Genomic DNA, 6,000 nt, shown 5'->3' with positions numbered 1-6,000 from the left:
TTATTTTTATACAATTTTTAATGATTTTTCCAATACAGAATAGGGAATTCCAAAATCAATCTGATATTGTCTCACAAAAATTCAAATTCATACCAAATTAGTCAAATCCTATTTTATACCATAACCAAACCTAAATTTATTTATTTCATCCTTACATTTACAATTTCAAAATGACACACACACAAGGCATCCTAGGTACATACCATTACCCATAATTAACACACTTTACCTCATTGAATTTGGGATCGGCCTGAGATGCTGATTCAACATTCTATCTTTACTTAACCTGCGCACGGAAACAAACCGTACGGCGAGTATGGTATACTCAGTGGTATTTCTATAATCCGAACATTTAATAATAAAACAAATACTTAAGATCATAATAACAATTACAATTATTCAATTATTTATTTCATAGATAAATTTCAACTACTTACCATATAAATTTTATACAAATCATATAATAAACACAATAACATAATTGTTCAATTCTTAAATAAATCCATTATTATTTACTCCATTCTTCTCTTACTATTCGGTATAGCTTTCCTTAATTTATTCACAATTCAATATCAATAAACTATATTCAACTATGCATTTATCAATTATATTCCATTTTAATTCATTTCAATAACATCAATTTTATTTATTTCATATCAACTTACTATCTCTGATAGCTTTCACTATATACATATGATTCATATATCTCAAATCACATTTCAATTCATCAAGTGGCATCATATATCATCAATTCAAACTCCAATCATTTCATGAACCTTTGGTTCATATTTTCAATCTCATATCTAAATTTCAATTCTCAATTCAATTTCTCATTTCATTCCAATAGCTCAATCAATCAAATTCACTCGATTTATCTTTTCACTTATTTACCCCTATTAACAAACCCGGACTTTGACGGATATACGGATTCCAACCCAAACACACCAATACGGCACATTGTACCTAAAACGGTACATAGTACCTGATCAGTATACGACACATAAAGTGCCTAAAACGACACACGAGGTGCCTGACACGACACACGAGGTGCCTAAAATACGATGCATAAAGTGCCTGATCGGTAAAGCCGGCAAATCCTGTACACTTCCAAATCCTATGACATGCCAATTATATCCGACTCAGTCCGACTAATTAATAGGGTGTTTCATTCACTTTCTCAATTTAATAATTATTTCATCAATATACCATTCTGATAATCACATATATTCACCCATTTTCACAATTCATACAATTTCATTCAATTCAACAAATATATTTCAATTATTCACATTAATTCATAATTCAATACAATTCAATTCACTTTTCAATATCAAATATTCAAATATCACAATCTCATATATCCATATCAATTTCCTCATATTTCCAATCAATATAATTTTTCAATATAACATTCATTCAATATTCAAATTTTACATAAATCATATATTATTATATATTTCAATCAATATAAATTCAATCAAAATGATTTCATTCAATATAAATTTGATAAATTCATCACATACCAAAATCAATCCATTTCAATTGTAAAACATCATAATTCTAACACTAACAATTGTCATATGTATATAAATATAACAAATAATGACTGAGTTCGGATTATAGAAATACAAACCATATTTTCTCGAGCTAACTCCTCAACGATCTTTTCTTTTCCTTTAGATGCCGATGCCTCGTTTTCCTTGTTAGCTAAAAATAATAACAATTTACATTATTAATTACAACATTAATTTAAATAATTAATTAAATTTCTACTCAATTTATGCCTAATGTTCGCTTGGTTGCAACTCCCAAATTTTCTTCATACTTTATCCAGAATTATTACTTTGTTGTTCTGGCTTCATCAAGAACTTTATGTTTCATCCGAATATATTACTTTATTACTCTAGTTTCAACAAGAGCTTCATATTTCATCCGGATAACTTAGTTCTTTTCTCTTTTTTTTCTTCCTGTGTGAAAAACCCAATAAAACTCTTGCTAGTTGAAAATTCATATATTTATTTCATACTTCAATTCTATTCATTTTCTTCCATATTCATCCTAACTATCAAGTATTCATAATATAACTCTAATTTAAAACTTCTTTTAATTTAATCCTCTAATACAAAACTTATAGCTTAACTTACAATTTAATCCTTTATTAATTCTAACTTAAAATTTATTCAATTCCATCCTTAATTTATCTTTTTCTTCAACATGAACCATGCTTAGAAATCTCATAACTTTCAAAATTTCCACTTAAAACAAGTAGTATTTATCTCTAGGATTCCAAAAACTCAAAAATCATAAGAAAAGAGGCTAAATTGACTTACCAAATTAACTTGGAACCTTTAAAACCTTATTTTTCCCTTTTTCTTTTCTTCCTTTCTCCCTTCTCTATTTCGTCCCCTGCTATTCTGTTTCTTTCCTTCTTTTTATTCTTTTTGTTTCTTTCTTTTGTTTCTTATATATATATATATATATATATATATAATGACAATAATAACTATATTAAAATCTATTTAATAACAAATATTTATTTAACACTTGTACCAATTATTTTTATACACTTGTTTTTCTTTTCTTAAATATATATATATTTAATAATTTAATAATATCCTTATATAATAAGTAAACATATATGAATTTTACAAATGTATGTATACTAATATTACACATGTCATTATACATACCATACATTTGTCATTCTTTTCTTTATTTATCAAACAAAAATCTCATTATTTAACTATTTAATTAATAAATATCTTTTATTCTAAAATTAAGTAAATATACAATTATATTCCAAGTGTTCAAATACATATACTACACTTGTACAATTTTATCATCATACATTTGTCTTTATTTCAATTTATTTTATAATATAATAATTTAATATCAATTAAATAATAATAACCATAATAATAAATAATTAATTAATAAAAGAAAATCCTAGACTCTTCCATCTTTTTCCGCCTAAATTCATACATTAGGCATAATTCCCTATTTGGTCCTTTTTATTTTTTTTTAATCTACAATTCAACTTTCATCCTTTATTCAATTTAGTCATTTTTCCTAATTACTCTTAATTAAGCTAAATTCACTTAACTTCATAAATATTTTTAATAAATATTTTCTAATCCATTTTTTAGAAATAGTGACCCGAAAATACACTTTTCTAATAACCTTAAAGTTCAAGTCGTTACAATCAAAGAGAAGGAATCTCAACTTTAATGGGCAAAACTGCATCCTTGCCCTGGTGGAGGTCCTGACAGACGTTCGATAAGCATAGAAGGCAAATGGTAGCTTCTCATGCCAATCTTTATAAGTCTCAGTCATTTTCCCCACAATCTTCTTAATGTTCTTATTGGCTAACTCTACCGCACCATTCATTTTAGGGTGATATAGTGACGAGTTATGGTGTTTGATTTTGAATTGACTACAGACCACCGCTATTGTATTGTTGTTCAAGTTCAATGCATTGTCAGATATGATCTTTTCTGGCATTCCATACTGACATATGATCTCTTTCTTCAAGAATTTGCTGACTGTCGACTTTGTAACATTAGCATTGAAGCAGCTTTTACCCACTTGATAAAGTAGTCGATGACCATAAAGATGAATTAATGCCTGTTAGAAGCTTTTGGCCAGATCGGCCCGATGACATCCATGCCCCACATAGAGAAAGGCAATGAAGAAGTCATAACATGAAGAGGTGAATGAGGTACATGAATTTTATCTCCATAAATTTGGCACTTATGACATTTCTTGGCATAACTGATGCAATTCCTTCCTTGGTGGACCAATAATACCCGAATCTCATGATTTACCTGGCCATTGTAAAAGCATTAGCATGCATTCCGCTAACACCCTCATGGACTTCTTCTAAAATTTTTTTGGCCTCAACAGCGTCCACACATCTTAGTAGCACCTGATCCTTCCTTCTTTTATATAGGATCTTCTCATCTAAGACATAATCACTGACCAGTCTTCTCAACATCCTTTTATCATTCTCAGTTGCTTGGTACGAGTATTTACAATTCTTCACATATCGTACTATATCGTGATACCAAGGGTGATCATCATTTTCTTCTTCTTTGATGTTGTAACAATGAGCCAAAGCATCATAAATACTCATTTGGATAGGTTTTACATCCTCTTGTTTGTTCACTTTGACCATCGAAGCTAAAGTAGCTAGGGCATCAACCATATGATTTTTGTCTTGCGGAAGGTAGCAGAAAGTAATGTCATCAAACTCTTTAATTAACTCCAGGACTAGTCTTCTATACTCAATCAACTTAGGGTCTCTTGGCTCCCATTCACCTTTGAGTTGATAGATCACTAATGCAGAACCCCCATAAACCTCTAGCACTTTGATCTTACGTTCTATGGCTGCACGGATACCTATGATGCACGCTTCGTATTCTATAGCATTTGACGCTCCGTCAAAATTTAGTTTCTAAGGATATCCCTCTCGATCATCTTCTTCAATGGTTGCAACATACATCAAATCTTTATTCGAGAAATTAAAGTTTAAAGGCTCGTAATCTTCTAGAGCTCTACTGGCTAGAAAATCTACTATTGCGCTCCATTTTACTGCCTTCTGGTTCACATAGACTATATTAAATTCTAAAAGCAGAATTTGCCATCGGGTCATCCTTCTATTTAAAGCGATCGACTCTATCATGTACTTTAGAGGGTATATTTTTAAAATTAGCCAAGTTGTATGGTACAACATGTATTGCCTCAGTTTTAGGGTTGTCCAGATTCAGGCGCAACACAACTTTCCAATTGGCGAGTATCTTGTCTCATACACAGTAAACTTTTTACTGAAGTAGTATATCTCTCTTTCTTTCTTTCTTGACTCATCATGTTGGCCAAGGACGCATCCTATGGAATTCTGCCAAGTATAGTATCAGCAGTTTATCTGGGTTAGGTGGCATCAGCACTGGGGCATTTGACAAGTAATGTTTGACCTTGTCGAAAGTCTTTTGGTATTCCTCATTCAGTTCTAAAATGAACCAGATGATATAATTTAATCTCCTTAAGAAACCCCAGACCTCCTTTTGAGTGCTCAGCGGAGGCAACTCCTGTAGAGCCTTGTCTTTATCTGGGTTGATTTCGATCACCTTTTCACTGATTACAAAACCTAACAATTTTCCCGACCTAGTCTCAAAGGTACATTTTGACGGATTGAGTTTTAGCTGGAATTTTCTCAACCTCAAGAACAATTTCTTAAAGACTCATACATGCTCCTTTTCTTTTTGGGATCTTGCAATCATATCGTCAACATAAACTTCAATTTCTTTGTGCATTATATCATGAAACAAAGTTACTATGGCTCTTTGATATGACGCTCCCGTATTTTTCAGTCCGAATGGCATTACTTTATAGCAAAATATTCCCCACACAGTTACGAATATAGTCTTTTTCATATCCTCTGGATGCATTTTAATCTGGTTGTATCTGAAAAAGTGATACATGAAGGAGAACAGTAAGTAACCTGCCGTGTTGTCCACTAGGATGTCGATATGAGGCAACGAAAAATTGTCTTTCGGGCTGGCTTTGTTTAAATCCCTGTAGTTTATGCACATTCGTACTGTCCCATCAGGGGCGAAGCTAGAACAAATTTTTAGGGGGGTCGGATAAAATTTTAATTTTTATAGTTTATATCTTTATAATTTGTAAATGATTAAATTAAAATTTTATAATTTTAGGGGGGCCAAAGTATAATTTTACCTTTATTAATTTAAAATTTTTAAAAAATTTTAAGGGCCAAAAGAGTAAATTTACATTTTAGGGGGAGCCAAGGCCCATGCCAACCCCCTTAGCTTCACATCTGTTTTCCATCTTTCTTAGAGACGAGGACTATATTAGCTACCCACTTCGAGTATTTAACCACTTGTAGGAAACCAGTATCAAATTGTTTCTTAACATTTTCTTTTATTTTCAACAAGACGTTAGGCCTCATTTTTTGTAGTTTCTGTTGAACTGACTTGCAGTCTT

The 6,000-nt window shown here is 31.0% G+C and overlaps 1 long non-coding RNA gene across 1 annotated transcript; it reads right to left on the bottom strand.

Annotated features, from left to right (window-relative positions):
* On the bottom strand, positions 1-2,450 carry LOC128289369 (uncharacterized). The gene is made up of 3 exons (XR_008279002.1): positions 2,331-2,450; positions 1,634-1,707; positions 1-286 (listed from the first exon to the last, which is right to left on the bottom strand). It is a non-coding gene; the product is annotated as an uncharacterized LOC128289369 (long non-coding RNA).
* Positions 2,451-6,000: the final 3,550 nt, after the last annotated feature.

Source organism: Gossypium arboreum, chromosome 2 (genome assembly GCF_025698485.1).
Source record: "Gossypium arboreum isolate Shixiya-1 chromosome 2, ASM2569848v2, whole genome shotgun sequence".
In the NCBI taxonomy this organism is placed as follows: Eukaryota; Viridiplantae; Streptophyta; class Magnoliopsida; order Malvales; family Malvaceae; genus Gossypium; species Gossypium arboreum.
This window is presented reverse-complemented; position numbering and strand designations above follow the sequence as displayed.